A 19,309-nucleotide genomic window follows, 5' to 3' on the forward strand; every position below is an offset into this window, starting at 1 on the left:
AGTACAGTATAAGGATTTGCTTATCTTCCCACTTCTTTGAGAATATCCTTAAAACAGCAACAAAACCTTAAACACAATATAAAAATTCAAGTAAAAGTTGTTGTTGTAACAACGCAAATATGTTTATTTGTGTATAATTACATATTAGGCCGGGGCGATCTGTGTGGAAGGCTTAATAGGCTTTTCTGATTCCTGGGATTGAACTGAGCCAAAAAGTCTACTGGACCATATGTCTACGATGAAAGTCGAGCCTCTCGATTTTGACTTTACGTTTTTTGGCATCTTCGCATATAACAGCCAAACCATTGAGATTTTCGAGCCAACACAAAGACAAAAATTGCAGCCAAGACAATAATTAAGAACTCTCTAATTCATCGCAAAAGCATTGGAACGCTTTTTCAGTCTGTTTTGGTCTTGAGAAGGTGCAAACTTTTCGGAAAATGTTGATAAATGACACTGTGCTACAAAAGTTGATGAGAAAAATATTCAAGCATTCTGATGCAAAATTCCATCGTGTTGGGATCCATGGTGAACGAAAATGTCTTTAGTTCCTTTGGGTCGCTTCGTTTTATTTTTTTATAACGGTAAAAGTAGTGAAAATCTGGGTTTCATATATTTTTAAAATTAAACGGGCATATCTTATTTTTTCCAAAACGGATTTCTTTTTATCCTTCTTCGTTTTAAAGGGGTGAATAATATCTTTTGAATAAGCTATTATTGCTTTAAATCGGTTAACAAATGGCTAAATTATAGTGTTTTAAGTCTGAAAACCCCCACAAGAAACTATAACTAAATTTCTCATAATTTTCAAAAATACAATTTTTGTCTTTGTGCTGTCTCGAAAATCTCAATGGTTTGGCTGTTATATGCGAGGATGCCAAAAAAAACGTAGATAAAAAACTTAAAATCAAAATCGATTTTCATCGTAGACATATGGTCCAGTAGACTTTTTTGCTCAGTTCAATCCCAGGAATCAGAAACGCGAAGGGCCCATTAAGGTTTTCAAATCGCCCCGGCCTTTTACATATACATATCTGCTTCAGATTTGTCTCTGTTTGAATAATGCGGCAACCAGTCATTCACAGTTGCAGAATTTGTGAATCTGTATAAAAATCCGGAGACAGGTGAGTGGGTTAAGCGGGACAGTAGAAAAGATTCAGCGTATCATAGTCATAATCCAGTCCACATACAGAGCAACAGTTGAGCTTCGTGTTGTCAACACGGGCCCAATATGAATTCAGTCGGCCCTATAGTTGTGCTAAAGCTACACCCGTTTGTCTTGAAATATATGAGGAACCGCTATATATATTTCATTCATTCAAGGGAAGGTCATCAGGGCATTATAGACCGTTCAGGGGAGACTCAGTTCAGCAGTCTCAGATGAAAGAACTGCACCAAGTTAGATATGTAGACACTTTTTCTATATAATGCTTCCACAAACATCTCAGAAGGGACAAGGTAGACTTCTCTCATATCAATGAGCGCACCCCATTCATATTATCTCAATAATTTTGGGTCCTACTGTTTATCATAGAGTCTCGTATCCCGATACGCTGGGATATGTTCTGGCGTACTTCTATAACAGTAATATCGCAGGCGTCTAGGACCATGGAAGACTCGGAATTGCACCAAATAATCCGTGATATATGGCCGCTCTCATGTCAGTCAAATTACATGAACACAAACATAGAACTGTTGAGGGTGATGGCCTACCATGGTCTAGAACTTACCGCAGAACCTACCGAGTCCTTAAGTGTATTTCATAAGTATGAAATTGCCCACGAGAAAAATTGTGTCGTTTTAACGGCGAATACAAGGAGTATCTTTAGTAAAGGGGAGTTTACACTAGCCATCAATGTCATATGATCTGAAATTTGCCATCGTTATACAGTCGCTAATGTGTGCAATATTGACGATTTTCCTTACGCCATTTACTTTTTGCGTCCAAACCAGCAAAAATGCAGTGAAATTACGTCTCCACATTGTCTGTGTGGGCAGATATGGAATATTTTTATTTCGTGTCATATGACATTGATGGCTAGTGTAAACATATCTTTACAATTTAAAAACCCCCTATAGCCCTTAAAATGCACTTAATCGAAAAATTTTTAACTTTTGTGAGGGAGATTTCCAAAGCAGTTGTCCCATATAGGCCATCGAATTGGAGAAAAATAAATATACATATGTGCAAAGGTTGGAGCAATGTCAGACTCTGCCTATAGCGCTATCAGCCAATTTTTTTGCTAACAATAGGATTTTAATAATCATGGAATTAGGAGGTTTCCAGATTTTACGGCCCTTTTGGACGTATGAACTTGCGGAGGAAGTACCTGAAGGAGTGCATCGGTACAGTCCATTTTGAAAGCGGATCTTATTTTAGAAGTCATTTATTTTCAATAGATATCGTGCCACCAGTAATTTTGGACCAGTATGTCAGGTAGAATGTACTTGACCACGATAAACAATATATAACTATAAGCAGTACCACAGGGGGTAACTTCGGTAAAAATTTTCTCTTCCCTGCGGGAGAGGTACATGAAAAAAAAAAACGAAGAACATAGTCCTTCTTGGAACTGGACCAAAGTTTGCGAGTCACTTCTGTCGATAGTTATTGTTCCTATCAGTTATTTTAAATGGTCACTATACACTTTAGTAAGGGAGCTGTATGGAGCAGTGACTCCAATATTGGGACATTTCGGTCCTATATCCCTGTATGTATTGGCATCTCCTATTAATCAAATGTACTATTAATGTCATGATCACAACGACTTGGAACTTGAAAACAATCCTGGTTTAAAGGGCAAAATGTTTAACTTTGGTGGAAGGGCTACCCGAAAAAATTTTTCGATGAAGTAGTAGCAGAAAAACAAACCGCTCTAAAGTTGACCACCCCCGCAAACTTTTTAAGGACCATGATCTGCGAATCTGCACCTGGAATGTTCGCACTCATTATAGAGAAGGTGCAGTTTACGCATTGGCATATGTACTTGAAAAATACAAGGCCGACATTACTGCCATACACGAAATACGATGGATTGGGAAAGGCGTGACAACAACTCCTAAAGGTGACGCACTGTATTATAGCTGCCATGGCACAATTACCAAGATAGTGGTATCATACCAGCTGTTCGAATATGAAAAGTCAAATCCCTTTATAAAAAATTATTTTTGTTGTATATTCCCAAACAACATATAAACATTTTGACATAACATATTCAAAATTTTACGATACCACTACCTTGGTAATGCTATGCAACACAGAAAATGCAAACAACTTCTAATATGAATTTTTTTAAAGTACATTCTGAGGATACAAACCCCTAGTAGTAACCTTTTGCAAAGTCTTCCAACTAAAGTTCTGAGCAATTCTTCAAGTACTGCAACGAAAGCATATCATTGTGTAGCTGTACTGGAAGAATCTTTGCCTCCTCATGTAGATGGTCCACTGAAGAAAAAGGAGGCTCCATGTTGCTGTTCTCAGGGCGGCATTGTGACCGATCGGGGGCCAAACTAGAGCCGCATAGCTCACCATAGATCGATCTATCGCGTTATACACGGTAAACAAGGTTTCTTTATCTGCTGCCGGCTAGGGACTTGATGACATGAACATGAATATTGGTGCAGTTTGTGGTCGGAATTCTGCTACCATCGACCACGACATTCAACTTTCTTCTATACTGCGCCGCCCATGTAGTGAAATCTGCATATTCCTCGCATGGAAAAAGGTGGCTAGATCGGTTAAATAGGAGTTCAGTCTCTCACAGATGTCATCAGGGAAGGTACCTGACGCCAGGATCGTACAAGCATCCGCATACGTTACGATCCCGATGACGCCTGGAGGAGGCGGAATGCAGGAGAGGTAGTGGTTAAACAGTTCCGCAGATATCATCCCATCTTGGGGATCTTCACTCTACGGGGTTTGGATTTCGTGTTCCTGAATTCCAAGTACGACTGGCGTCCACACATATTATTGGTAATCCAAAGTTTCAAGCTTGGCCGGAGGGTTGTCTGCTCAATGTCTCCAAACAGCGTAGAGTGTCTGGCAGTATCAATGATTTGTGATAAGTCAAGCGCCTCCATCTCTGTTCTATCACAAGCCGGTCTCTGGTTGAGCCCTTGACAAATATTTGTGCAGATGGTGTGCAGCACTGTTATCGTGCTGTGCTGCTTACGGGACCCATGTTGATTATCGGCAACTGGATACCTATTTCTTACGCTGGGGTGGACTAAAGCATCAAGGCGAAATCGGTCTGAACGATTCACCTTTGCTGGAATCCTTGCCTGGCTTCAATAGCGGGATCACCCAATTCCTGACCTCGAAATTGATGTGGGTGGCTAGCGACAGGTTGAGAACTTAATTGAGATACTTGACTCCCTGCATATCCTGCTGTTTCAGCATTCCTATCATTCCATCCGTCAGAGCTCAACGCTGTGGATGATTTAAATTTCGGTAGTTTCTCCTCGGCAAGACGAGATATAATACGACGGAGAACTCTTCTTCGCCCTGTCATTCGCGGGGTGCTCGACAAACTGTCGATGGAAATAACGTCCCCACCTCCTCAGATCAGTCAGCATAACGCCGCTAAACGTGACTGAGGTTCTATCTTCCTTCTTTCTTGGGTTCGAGAGTGACGTAACCGTTGCCAACCATTTACTTATATTGGCTCCAATGTTGCAACTCTTCAGACGATTTAGCCACTTGTTCCGCTTATGCTCGCCGACCAATCTGTTAACATCCAATGTCAGTCAACTCCCTGATTATGGGGTCACTGGGTTGGCTTGACGAAGCTCATCATGATCATTTGCTTACCCCATCGCCTCTGCTGGGAAGTTTAGTCTCACTGCGGGTATTCGACTAGCAGGTATATGGTGAGCGGCTGCGGCAGTGATGATGTCTCGGAACGTTCTTTCTGCTACCCGAACATTAGAAGGGTTGGACAGATCTCTGAAGCGGTGATTAGTGAACTGTCTGCAACAATGCCAGTTAGCTTTCCCATGAATGAGGAAAGTTCGGCTTTTGAGATGTGATGAAATCGGGCGGTCTGTTGATAAAGGCAATTATGTGGAAATTATTTGATCCGAGAGAAACGACAGGTTGCCAGATGACGTCATTTGTCACAATAACATAATGCTTATATCTGGCGAACTGTGACACTCTCTGCTAATTTTGGTAAGTGCGTCCACATTGACCATGCAAAACCTAGAGCTATCGATCTGCTCAGTCAACACTATGCCCCTCTGGTCGTTTCCGAGGGACGAACGCTTCAATTCATGGTAAACATAAAGTCTCCCAAGACCAGGCGGTTATGACGTTCCAAATGCGGGGAGATATTGGACCTTTAACCCGGAGTACAGCTATAAGCGGGCTGTTTACGTTAAGCAACTCTAACTCGCACAGTCCCTCATTTGATTGACCCTTACATAGAATGCATTGGGGTAGATACATTCCATTATGTGTAAAAAATTTACGTTTTCGGCGGCCCCCTGGCTACGTCGGTGGGTTGGACCATATCAGACTCTGCTTATAGTGCCCAACAGCCATGTAGGCCACTATTTTCACTATATTTAAGTTTTGGTCCATAAGGAGTAACTTCAGTAAACATAAACTTCCCTTAAACCGCACACAAGTCAAAGTTTTGAATTTTTGCGAGGGAAGTTCACGAAGGAATGGAAGTGGCCTTAAACTGGATTTAAGCGGAAAAGTGTGGAACTTTTGTGGAGGACGTAGCTGAAGGAATGGACGGAGCCACTAGATCTTAATTTGGGAGCCACTTGATTTATTGGGAGTCACTTCTTTCGGTAGGGAGTCACTCTATGCCAACGGGTCAATGTAGGATGTTTCAGAGCTTTCGGTCCATTTTGCCAGGATGAAAACAAATATTGTACCATCGTAAGAAGGACGAAATTGTAATAAGCACCAGAAGTACTACCTTCACTAAAAATTAAAAACGATTGTCGAACAGCCCTTAAGCTGCACTTAATCGAATAATTCGAACTTTTGTGAGGAAATATTCGAAGGACTTGTCTAATAGACCTTCAAGGGACTGAGGTTGGATCAAGGTCAGTCATTCCTCTTGATAGTTATCGGATTCATAAGTCATTTTAGTTGGCCGCCAAAGGATGTTTGCAAATTTTAGGTTCATTATGTCGGGAAGCATGAACTTGCTCACGAAAAATAGTTTTTCATGTGCCACCAAGCGAAAATTAAGTACCTTTTTGAGAAAGGAGTTGTCCGATATAGGCGGATTCCCATTTTGTGTTCATCGGTCATTTTGGTTGCTGTTGCAACAGCATGAAACCTGGGTTGGCAGCCGCTGACCGAAACACTATGGTTTCGGGCAATCTGGTACGTAGAAATCCGCTGCCGTTGGATTGGTGCCGGCAGTTTTTTAAAGCTTTTGGACCATTATCTCAGGAAATATGGACCTACCCCTGCAAAACTTGAGAGCAGGACTGCAACTTTCCGAAATTTTTTGAAATCTTGGTTGTTGTTGCAACAGCATGAAACTACGTAGACGCATAGATTTGATTCTGGGTTGACAGCCGCTGGCCGATACACTATGGTTTTAGGTCAATCCGGTACGTAGGAACCCGCTGCCGTTGGATTGGTGCCGGCAGGTTTTGAAAGTTTTTGGGCCATACCCCTGCAAAACTTGAGAGCAGGACTGCAACTTTCCGAAAATTTGTGAAATCTTGTGTAGGAGGTACCCGAAGGAGTGAATCGATTTAGTCCATATTCAAACCTGATTAATTACGAGGACCAAATCGGTTGATTCGTTCGAAAAATTGTGAAAATACTAACCATAAAAAACAATTATAAATTTAATGAACACATGCTCATTTCTAACACTTTTCGCCACGGGTCGCAAACAATTATCCAATTAGCCTGTCATAATTGTATCACTTCATATTTTCCTTTGAAAACCTCTTTCAATTTCAAAATCAATAAATAAAAGGTCCATGCCATAAATATTCCCCCTACACACCAGTTTATTAGATGGATTCGATTTATTTAATAACTCAATTACACATCAGATAAATGACATTATCCATGTTTCATGTTGGCAGCGGATAGACGAATAACAGATGATGTAGAAATTGGAACAAAATAGGATTTACTATGGAAGACAGGCAAACGAAAAATGCCATGGTTTGGTGACAATGTGGCCTAAATTACTTGTGCTATTTCGATGGTAAAAGATTTACTTCGTTTTGGGGTATAGAAGGAGGGTTTGTGGTGTAGTAGTTGTAGCTATTACATGCGGATAAATACAATCATCCATATGAAGTGGTAAAAGGGGCCAGAAACAGGGCAACAAACAAGTGTTTCCTTCAATTTATTCTCCACAAAAAGTGCCAACACAAAACAGTAACGTTGTTAACTAAAATGAATTGGTCAGCCATTTAGTATTAAAGAAAAAAAAACGGAACAGTAATAATGAGACTCATCTCAAAGGCAGGAAGCCTAAAAGCAACTGAAAGAAAGAAAACACAAATAACCACCAAAGCAGTATTTCATGAAAGCAGTCGAATGGTAATGGCCAAGGCAACAAATTACGTTACAAAACAAAATGTATTCTTCTTTGCTGTGCAATTTATGGCCAGCAGCAACAATTGTAAATGAAGCAAGAAATAAAATTCAACAATTGTTTTGATTACTCTGAAGTTGGGGAGTTCCTGCTATCTTTTTGGTCTTCTATTGTATTTCGTTTGTGTTGTTGTTTTTCTTTTTTTGCTTTCTTAAGCCACTAACCAACCGCTTGTTGCTGTTGTTATTTTAGCAACAGGATATCAACAAAATGCCAGCGCTTGTAAAACAAGACTTAATGATGGCAAAGCATTTAATATATCCCGCCGGATAATTTAAACAGTAGAGCGGAAAGCGGCCAGAACACCAATATTTTATATTTTTTCTTTGAAATAATTTGAATTGTATCCGTTTTACAGGTCATTTGTTATTGAATTTGGGTTGGGAGCAATATTTTCTTAATTTTATGGGTCTTGCACCCCCTTAAATTCTATACAAAAATATGCTTCATTGAATTAAAAACCAAATTATTAAAATAAAAAAAAAAAAAAAAAACAAAACAAGGAATGAACAACGAATATGTTTTATTATAAATTACACTAACAATTTTCCCACTAATAAATTAAAGTTGTTTTAATAAAATATTAGAACAACAACTATGGGATTAAGTCTGACTATTTTGAAAAGCAAATTATAAATTACACGTTTACCAATTTTCTTATCGTGTTTTAACTTTGATTTATGGAAGGAGATTTTTAAACATTTTTAAAGGACCATCGGTATGATTTAAAATAAATCAAGGTCCAGAAACTTCCATAACCCATATTTAAATAATGGAAAGAGTGGACCGATTGAGTCCATATTGGAAACTCATCTAAGTCTGGTAGAAATTTCATGATGTGGAAAGTATGGACTAAATCGGTTACTACCTTCAAGAGGTATCGTTTTTTCGAACTTTTGTGGGGGAGGTTCCGGGAGAAGTGGACTGATATATTCCATATTTCAACCTGATACATGGCTGGATGAAATAATACGATGTATAATCTTGCGGATTTACCATTTTGGTTGGTACCGTCAGGGTTTCTTGGAGCTTTTAGGCCAATATCTCAGGAAGTATGGACTTGCGCAAGAAAAAAATTGTACCGTCGCAAAGGGAGCCGCAGGGATAACTTACTTACGGAAACAAATTTAAAAACGATCCGAGAGGAGCTCTTAAACTTCACTTTATCCGAATTTTGTGTGGGAGATACACGAAGGAGTGGACCAATATAGTCCATATTCGAACCCGATCTATATCTGGAAGGAATAATACGATGTGCAAAGTTTGGACCAAATCGATTGCTCTCTTCGAAAACTATAGTTCGCACCATTTTACAGACAAATTTGGAACTTTTGTGGGGGAGGTACCGGTAGGAGTGGACCGATACGGCTCATGTTCGAACGTAAACTAAGTTTGGACAAAAAATTACGATACCCAACATTGGGTTCCAATCGGTTGATCCGTTCGAGAGTTATCGTGCGCACCAACCAGACAGACAGACGGGCAGGCATACAGTGGGACGGACATTGCTAAATCGACTCCAAATTGTCTGAAAGGAATTTCGTCCAAACATAATTCGGGTCTAAAACCGTTATTTCGATAATGCACATTTTTGGTCGTATCAAAGTGTATATACCCTTCCTAGCCTAAAGGCTGAGGGTATAAAAATGCATAGGCATGGAAAACATGTAGTGATATTTTCAAAAAAAACGTGAGTATCTTCTTTCAGGCCACATACGAGTATACTTTTCCATCTTTAGTTTGTATATTTGCGAAGTGGGCTTGGGTGAAATTTTTGCGATTTAATATTAAAAATCAATTTTTATCAATGACTGTACTCTTCGATTTTCTTGAAATTCTGCTGTATTAAATTAAGATTAATTGCAAAAATTTTAAGTCATATTTGGTAGTAGGATTCGAATAATTAATACTTTTTCTTATGCCATATTCATACCAGCATTTGAATCACGTTGTTCGCTCTCATAATTACGTACACGAATTAAGCCTTTCATACGACATGCTACACAATTCATAGCAACATGATTCATATTTTCATACTTTTTATTTACTGATTTTAAGGAAAGTTTCGACCAAAAGACGAGTAAAATTAATTGATATGAACTGAAAAAATACTTGTCCTTCTTTCAGATATCTATTTAATATTAAATTATATTACATGGTGCTCTTGAAACAATTTTAAATGGAAGGTGCTTACACCTCGGAAGTTTTTGCGGATTCTGAAACTACAATGTTAATAGATGAGAAAAATCAAAAAACAAAAAAAATCGCCGGAGCGCCTTTTAAATAAATCGCGATTTAAGTTGACATTTTTAGGGGTTGTTTAGTTTTTCACGATTTTGCTTAGAAACCGCAAGTCCTATCAAAATGGGACTAAAGAAGATGTTGTAGCTATGAAAATTCTCTACAAGATCGACCTTTAGGTATTTTCGTAGCTTTTACCATTTTTTAGATATAGAAGTTCAAATTGGGACAATGCACTGACTGTCGCCCCCTTATAAAACAATGTCATGAAGGGTGCGCCTTAACTAACTTTTGATGAAAACCGCTTACACAGGGAAAGTTTTTGTGAATTCATAGATGAGAAAAATCCAAAAACAAGAAAAAATCGCTGTAGGGATTTTTAAATAAATCGCGGTCAAAATTCACATTTTTAGGTGTTGTTTAGGTTTTCACGATTTTGCTTGGAAACCGCAAGTCCAATCGAAATGGAGCTAAAGAAAATGTTGTAGCTGCGGAAATTCTCTAGAAGATTGACGTTTATTACTTGTTCCCAGCCTGTACTATTTTTGAGATAAAGAAGCTCAGTTTACATTTGTAGGTTTTTTTGTTAGGTTTTCGCGATTTTGCTTGAATACGGTAAGTCTTATCGATATGGGTCCTGAGAAAATCTTAAAGCTGTGAAAATTCTCTACAAGACTGGCTTAATTAACTTACACTAAGTTGTAACATTTCTTTAGATATATAAGTTTAAGTTGGGAATTTGCAGTCATGACATTGATTTATAAGAGGGCAATACAGAATTGAATTGAATTTGAATTGTCCCAATTTGAACTTCTATATCTCAATAACGGTAAAACCAACGAGGATACCATAGAGGGCAATCTTGTAGAGCATTTCAATGGCTACAACGTTGTCTTTAGTCCCATTTTGATAGGACTTGCGGGTTCTAAGCAAAATCATGAAAACCTAAACAACCCCTAAAAATTTCAACTTAAATCGCGAGTTATTTAAAAAGCGCTCCATCGTTTTTTTTTTGTTTTTTGATTTTTCTCATCTATGAACATTGTAGTTTCAGAATCCGCAAAAACTTCCGACGTGTATGCACCTTCCATTTAAAATTGTTTCAAGAGCACCGTGATTATTTTCTATTTTCTGGTTTTTTCAGCACATTTTTTAAATTCTCTATTTTCAAAATTAGAGAGGCCTGCTAAAATATTTCTTTTGGTATACAGACTTTCTGTCAGGCATATGATTTTTGTTTCTAGATTTGTACTTGAATTTGAAACGATGGACAAGAAATGAAACTGCAATGAAAGAGAAGACAAAATTTGCTATAATTTGAGAGTATACTAATCTAGTCTATACTACTCGTAGTTAAACCATTTACTTTTCGTTCATGTTTTGCAATTTTTCTAAACAATTTTGGGTTTTTAATAAATTTTAAAATTTTGTGCATTCCTGTCCCAATTAATTTATTTTAATAAATTCTCTCATTTGAGAAATGTTGTTTATTGCTGTAGTATGCAATACCAACAAATTAGTTATGTGTTCTTCGCTGAGAATCAACGAACGCATAGCATTGGGAAAGATTTGGTTTTGTTTGCAAGTGAAGTTGCTTGAGTTTAGGTAGTGCCAATAAATTCTCGATCAGAGTGTTTCTTTTCACGCGTATCTATTTGAGCTAGCAATTGACTTTTGGGTATAAAAAGTTTCTTGTTGAAAAACAAGAAACAAGTGAACTGATGAAGATCTGTGGCGAGATCTGAAACTATAGTCTTCCCTGCCTTACCCCTTGGTAAACATTGACAATTTTTTCCACTAATAAATTATAGTTGTTTTAATAAAAAATTAAAAGAACGACTATGGGATTAAGCCTGACTATTTTGAAAAACAAAATAGAAGTCGTCATCCCAAATAAAAAACGCCAACCCTCTTAATTTTTTAACCTTTTCAATAATTGCTAATCCATTTTCAAAATCGAAAAATGATTCCTTAACCTCGTATCTTAAAAAAATACAACTTTTCAGGGGAGACAAAAACCGATTTATCTTTTGATACATCGATTGTTGGGAAAATGTTTAAAAGGCAATTATTAGGGAATTAAGTACATAAATGCATATTAATAGGAATAATATGCTAATCTTTTTTTAGTTTATGTATGAGACTCATTTATTGAGATACGAGTTTGAGTAAATCAAATCTAATCATTCGGGGCCCATAACAGCAAAAGTGCATGTGAGACAAGTATCTCCTTTTTTGGTCTTCTATAACTATGCAGTGTCAGAATATGGTTATTTTGTTCATGGTACCTCAACCACACACACAATCTGTGACATAGATAATAAATGTCATCATTCTACTTTTATCGCCAACTTACCACCATAAAGACTGCCTGCTTTTATGGTAACTATTGCATAGGCATTGGAAACCACTGTGTAGAGAGCAGTTTACCTTTAAATTGAATAATATGTATTTTCGCCTTAGTTTTAAATAACGAGATTTAATTATCTACATATCTTTTCTGAATTGCTAGTTATTTGTTCTTGAATTTCATTGCATAACAATTGTTTCTCCATTAGTATAATCACCATATAATTAAATGAATACAACTATGAAATAATTTACCACTATTTAGTAAATTTAAGTGGCAACATTGTAAACGATTTTTATCCGTGCTTTTGTTTTTCCTTTTCTGATTAGGCTGACATTAGTCAGCATTAGGTTTCTTCTTCCTTTCTGCTTTTGTCATCCTCACGAACAACAGCACGGATCACACCATTAAGTACTCAATTCTTATACTTAAATAAAACAATGTAAGTTGAATTCCCGAATTGCGATCCCTTTTTAATTAAATAATTCCAAAAGCAAAAGGAACCCTAAGTAAATACACTTCATCCGGACCTGAGTCCCATTTTGCTCCAAAACAAACCTTGGTTCATCCCATCCAATAAGCGCATAATATATTGTACTTTTCATGGGTACAATTATATTCCCATAATGTTATAGGAACTATTACATTATTCACACTGTGATGCAGTAGTAAGCACGTCCGCGTTTCACCCAGATTGTCTGCGGTTCAATCCCTGACCAGAACATCAACATTTTTGGCGATGGCAACTTTTCTCAGTGTAATGTCGGCTTACATTTCCTCAGTATTTCAGCCATGAAAAACTTTACTAAAAAGTGGTGTCGTAAGATACGCAGGTTGGCGATAAAAAGCAGGTCCAATATTATTGAGCCAATATTAATTGGGTTGCACTTCGGGGTAGAGGTGAGCGATTGTCGTGTTTCGTGGCACTAGAAAACGAGACACAGCAAAGCCAAAGGGTTTAGAACTTAGTCGTCGCTAAAGTGGTGTTGTTGTTTATGTGCGTATTTGTTGTTGTGTCGTGTTTTCTAGTGCCACGAACACGACAATCGCCCACCTCTACTTCGGGGGTATTGTGGAAACATATGTATGTATGTATTCCACTTTTATCCGTCCAAATAGTACTTATTTTAGTACCATTTAGTAATTTTTGTTTATATTTGTACAAATTTCCAAATTACCTCCTTTCAGCAAATTACATCCTTACAAACAAAATATCTCAACAGAATATCTCATTAGTATAACAATTTTGACGAGTTTAGCTTTATTTGTTCGCATAATACCAAATGGTACACTTTAAGTACTTGTAGTAAACTTCGGGCCATTATTACATGTGTTCTTTTACTATCTGATGGTTTTGAAAACGATAAATAGACCAATTTGGCAACACTAAAAATATAATTTTTACATTGAAAGTTAATGCCAAGATCAATCATCACTTTTAACTTTAAGTTAACCGGAACGCTAGAAATCTCTTCGGTAAATCCAAACTATAACAAAAGAATACTTATAATAATGGGGGTTGTTGTTCTAAATTCCAAAACCCTTGAATACAACTATATTGCACTCCGTCCGTGTCCCAATTTTCGCTCAAAATTCTAGCCCTACTACAACAAAAAATTTCCTATGGCTGTGGTCATAGGCAAAGCGATCGTACTCACACGTATAGAGTAAACATCTTTGTGTGGCTTCGTTAGGTTGGCGTGCTGTTTACATTTTGCACATCAGTCGATAAGAAGAAAGTTGTTTTGTTAGTGTAATACTAATGTTGGCCGTTCGGATTTTTTATACTCACAATGTATAATCTGCAAATGTGTGTTTTTGGCCATAATGGTAAACATTTTTTGCGCATTTTAGTACTTTTCTCTTACAAACACACCAACACTTCAATAGGAACCCTCACTCAGAATTTGAAGATTCTATATTCAGTCTTTCCGCCTCGACGTTGATAACCAGTAAGTCACATAATTGGTACAAATTTTAGTACATTTAAGTATTTTTCGTAACCCTTCTCCTACGAATTTTCAAAAACCCAGCCAAATCGACAATCTACGCCCCAAGACTAACCCTCACCCAAATTTTCAAGATCCTGGCTCCGCCGTTTTGCCTGGGAATTGATTTTCAGTCACACATCATTGCTCAGGTATTAAGATACGAGTTTGAGGCAGTTATGAAAATAGGAGTGAATGAGATATGAGATATTTAGAGAACCGCGACAACATATTGAGATAATAAGTGGTTGCAGTAATAAAATACAAAATAGCAATTGTATAATATAAAAAAGTCAAAATCGCATTTTAAGATAAGAGGTTTAAGGAATCGGTATGTTGTATTTTTAGAACAGTTGAGGTGGAATTTGTTTTCAAATTCAACACACATCTTATTGTTATTTTATTTAGCTCTCTGCTGGATTTTATCATGCGAACTTCTAATTTGTAGTCGAACATACTACACCCTGTGCCACGCGTACTAACATTAAAGGTTGTTTAAACGCTTACATGTGCATCTCGAACTGTTGTTTATCATGTTAACAAAAAGACAGAACCCTAGGATTTGTATTCGAACACGCACGCTTTGTGCCACCGTACTCATTTCTTAGTAATGTTGTGAAGTAAGTAGTTTTGCATTGTTACATTACCTTGTAATGGGTTACATAATGACTAACGGAAACAGATTTTTGCGGCGTACGTTCAAATTTTACGGAATTAAAAAAAAAACAATATTTTAGTCGTAGGCTAACTATAAATCCACAGATAAACTCTTGTGTAATATCATGACAGGTATAGTAGAGTGTGTCACTTGCGCCTTCTCTGTAGCGAGTCTGTATATGTATTTCAGGCACACGATCCTACATGAAGATACACAGAATTATCCTCAATATGTTATTTGAGTGCAAACTGCACTATTCACACACCTTTTCCTGGTCTTTGTTAAAGTCTATTTTAAACGTTAATAAGAACGAATAAAGCTCACAACACATCATATACATACATATGTATATGTAAATAAAGGATAGCAGTGTCCTCCAATGTCAAATGTTTAATGCATAATGTTTATTTGACGTTTATGCATAAAATGTTACAGGAAAAAAGCTCATACTCCTATCGTGCAACAGACTACCACTACATATACACATGTTAGTGTTTCCGCTGATAGATGTGCTTTGTGTCTATTGCCGCGCAAAATGTGGTTACAGTCAAATCATGGCAGCCTAACGGTAGTGATTGCGTTATGGGTTGGTTTCTGTGTGGGTGTGTGTGTGCGATTGTGTAAAACATGATGGTATTGTATAGTGCTAGACGCCATTAATTTTTATGATGCATCCGGGAGACGGATGTGTAACGTGTTGATGTTTACTTTCCTCAAACAAGTATCAACTCTGCATGAAACGACAGCTACTTATGTGGGTGTGTGTAATATACACTCAGATACACTCAGCATAGCATGCGGATATTTTGAGGAACCACCACTATACTAGTTTACATTTGTGTTGGCAGTTTGCTGTTTTTTTGCGGCAAACCTCTATATCCGCAACCGTTGCAGATATTCCTTTTCATATTTTTGCTAACTAACATCCCGTTTAGCCACAAACTTGACCACATCAAACCAAAGTAGAAAACAAAACGAAAAGAAAACATTAATTGCTTGGCTTTGCTGTGCTGTGCTACTGAATGGGTCATATTAAAGTTTTGATTTGATCTCTTGTTTTGATGATGTTTACCAACGACCCATAACATTCTGATTTGGAATCTGGAATTTTATTTCACTGGAAAAGTTTTCGTTTTTGTGGCACATAAAAAAGGGAACTTTTTCATATAGCTTAGTTATTGTTTGTGTTTAGTTTTAATCAAACTTATTAAAAATACATTTCCATTGATTTTGTTGATCAGAAAGAAGAATAGTTGAACTTTGTTACTACTGGAATTTTTTGTGTAAAGTATTTGTGATCTAATCAGAAATAAGGCATTTAAAAACAAAAACTAAAAAAACTTAGAACTACAATCTCTACTGGCAGTTTCCTTTCAAGTTCGCTCCACAATTGTGTATCCGAAACAAATCCATAACGTCTTTACATTCTTTCAAATATATTCGTTTAAATTTCTTTAAAATGTAATTGTTAGAATAACACTGTGCAACATTTTTGAGCCAATCGCGTGTAAACAACTTCTGTCCAGGATTTTATGAAAGTAGAGGACCAATAGGCAAAAACCATATTTGGGTTTTGTTTTCTTAGATCGGGTTCGGTTTTTATGGCCTCATCTAAACATGGTTAAATATCGAATTTTTAAAAAAAATCGGGGCTGTATCTCTGAAACCAATACGAATTTTGTTTTGACATCTGCAGCAAAATTGTAGATAAGAGTAATAAGAAAATATTTGGAGGAATAGTGAACTCGAAAAACTGCATTTATTGCCTCAAATTTTATAATATATCTAAAAATTCTATAATTTGTGTATATTTCGCAGCGTATCTCCCAAAATGTTAAATTCTTCTTAATGATACCTTTTGGGAAAATATTCTCTGGAATGTAATACACAACTCTTCAGAACATTATATTGTTGTAAAATGCCTCTATAGCCTTGTTTATAGCAAATGTTTCAACAACAATTTGGTAAATATTTCAATAATTCATTGAAATCCCCAACATGAGAATAGACAGACTGTGTGAACATTGTTTGAAATAAGTTTTGTAAAAGGTATGTTATGAAATACCCCTTTAACAACATGAAATAACAATTTTAGAGGTTCAGAATGTTCTGAAGAATTGATGGTCACAATATTTGGAATATTTTTAGAGTGGTTACTTGTTTCAACTTCCAACAGTTTAGTTGTTACTGACCAGAATTTCAGAAATTATGTAAACTTTTCTATATTTTAACAAGTTTGATGCGCTAGATGCAGCTTTTCCTAGTTCATCTGTTTGACACATAAGTTCTACTAAATTAGGGCTACAATATTGCTGAAGACTGCAAAGCAAAATTCTTATTAGTTTCGGAGATAAAGGTCCGATCACTGGAAAAAAGTCTCATTTTAGGGCGGTTTAGATGAGGCCATAAAATCTAAACCCGATCTAAGAACACAAAACCCAATTAAGGTTTTTGTAGTCTCAATATGTACTTTCAGAAAATGACCATTAGAAGTTGTTTGCATTTTCAGTGTTGCACAGTGTAATAAAAGCTTTGTTGTAATAATAAATACATTACTTCTAATCTATAACATAAACACTAATCTAAACATTCCCAAGTTCCATAACAAACTTTAAACCTATTATTATTATTATTATCGCAGTGTGTTCATTCACTGTGAAAAAAAGCTTTTCTAAACCCAAATAATAATCCCTACGATTTTTTAAAAATAATAATAAACATTATTTCTAAGACTTATTTTTAATCCGTCCATACCACGGAAAAGGTCTTTTTCATTTACCACATACTAATACCACAAATATATTTTTGGAATGTCTGCCAGTCAACTCTGTGAATAGCATCTAATCACACTGTTCTAAAGAAAATCCATCCATTCATTCAGATTTGTTGGAAATGAATGAATTTGTAAGATGAAATCCTGACACAACATAAATGAAATAAATGCAACTTCCAACAAATTGGAAAAGAAAATTGTGTGCTGAGGATTTCTGGATGAAATGGGATACTTTTGCAAAAAGAGGTTTTTGATTTCTCTTTTTTACTGTGTTGATGCTTCACCTTAGCAAAACAATTCAGTAAAAAATTTTTTTCGTATTTTTTGTTTTTTTTTTTTATCAGCTATTTAATACAAAAAAGAAAAACAACTAAAAAAGTGTCAGTCCGACAGATATACCTATGGCGAAAATTTCATTTTAGGTTCTTAGTATACTCATCAAGCGCTTCCATCTCTAAAAGAAATTTTCCACCCCCAGACTTTGAGTTCCATTTTGTGTCACAGTGTAATTGCATAAAAATATATCAAAACATGTAAAAAAGTGTCAGTCAGCTTTGCCGACAGAGATATACCCTCAGCCAATGTGAAGTGAAACTTTCACCTACGGATAGATCGAATGTATTTAAGGTCTGTTCTGAATTTTATGGCCCTTTTTGTACATTTGAACTTGTCGACAAAAATAAGGATTAGGAAATAACTGCACTAAGACACAAATGTTGAACTTTTGTGGTGGAGGTACCCTTTGGGAGGACCGATATGGGCCATTTAAGAAGTTAAAATATTTTTTTTTTGTAAACATTATTTTCTGTAAAGAGGGTAGTAATGAAGTTAAGCCAATGGAGGAATACTCCAGACTTAACAGAACCAAAGCTTGAACCAAATTGGTAACCCCATTCAAGTGATAACACTATGCAACACTGAAAATGCAAACAACTTCTAGTATGGATTTTTTGAAAGTACATATTTAGACTACAAAAACCCTAGTTGGGTTTTGTTCTGTCAGATCCAGTACGGATTTTATGGCCTCATATAAACCGGGCTAAACCTACACTTTTTTGCATTAATCAGGCCTTTATCTCAGAAACGAATAGGAATTTGACCTTGCTGTCTTTAGCAATATTATAGCCCTAAACTAGTAGAACTTATCTCTTGAAGAAACCACATATGAAAAACTCCATCTAGGGATTAAAAATATATAAAATATATAAAATTTTACATAATTGCTGAAATTCTGGTCAGTATCGGCTAAACTATTGGGAGTTGAACCAAGTAACCTGTTGCAAAAATCTTCCAAATAAAGTTCTCAACAATTCTTTAGAACGTTCTGAATCTCTAAAATGCTTACTTCATGTTGTTTCAGCGGTATTTTGCATCATATCTTTTACAACATGTATTTCAGACACAGTTCACACCAATAGTTTATTCTCGCATTTCTGATTTCACTACATTATTGACATTTTTATTAAATCGTCATTGAAAAATGTACTGAAAACAAAGGGATAGAGGCATTTTACAACAATGACATGTTCTGAAGAGTTGTGTATTACATTCCAGGGAATATTTTTCTAAAAGAAAATATTCAGAAAAAATTAACGGTTTTGGAGATACGGTGTGAAATGTATAAAAATTTATGAATTTTTGCATATATTTTGAAATTTGAGGCAATAAATTTAGTTTTTCGAGTTCATTATTTCTTCAAATATTGTATTC

General features: G+C 36.3%; 1 protein-coding gene across 13 annotated transcripts in view; it reads left to right on the plus strand.

Moving 5' to 3' along the window:
* Dh31-R (Diuretic hormone 31 Receptor) overlaps positions 1 to 19,309 on the plus strand; it is a 451,262-nt gene that overhangs the window by 315,379 nt on the left and 116,574 nt on the right. The gene's annotated exons all lie outside the window — the stretch shown is intronic.

Source organism: Musca autumnalis, unplaced genomic scaffold, assembly GCF_047663935.1.
Source record: "Musca autumnalis isolate F117 unplaced genomic scaffold, ASM4766393v1 scaffold_5, whole genome shotgun sequence".
NCBI classification, from domain to species: domain Eukaryota; kingdom Metazoa; phylum Arthropoda; class Insecta; order Diptera; family Muscidae; genus Musca; species Musca autumnalis.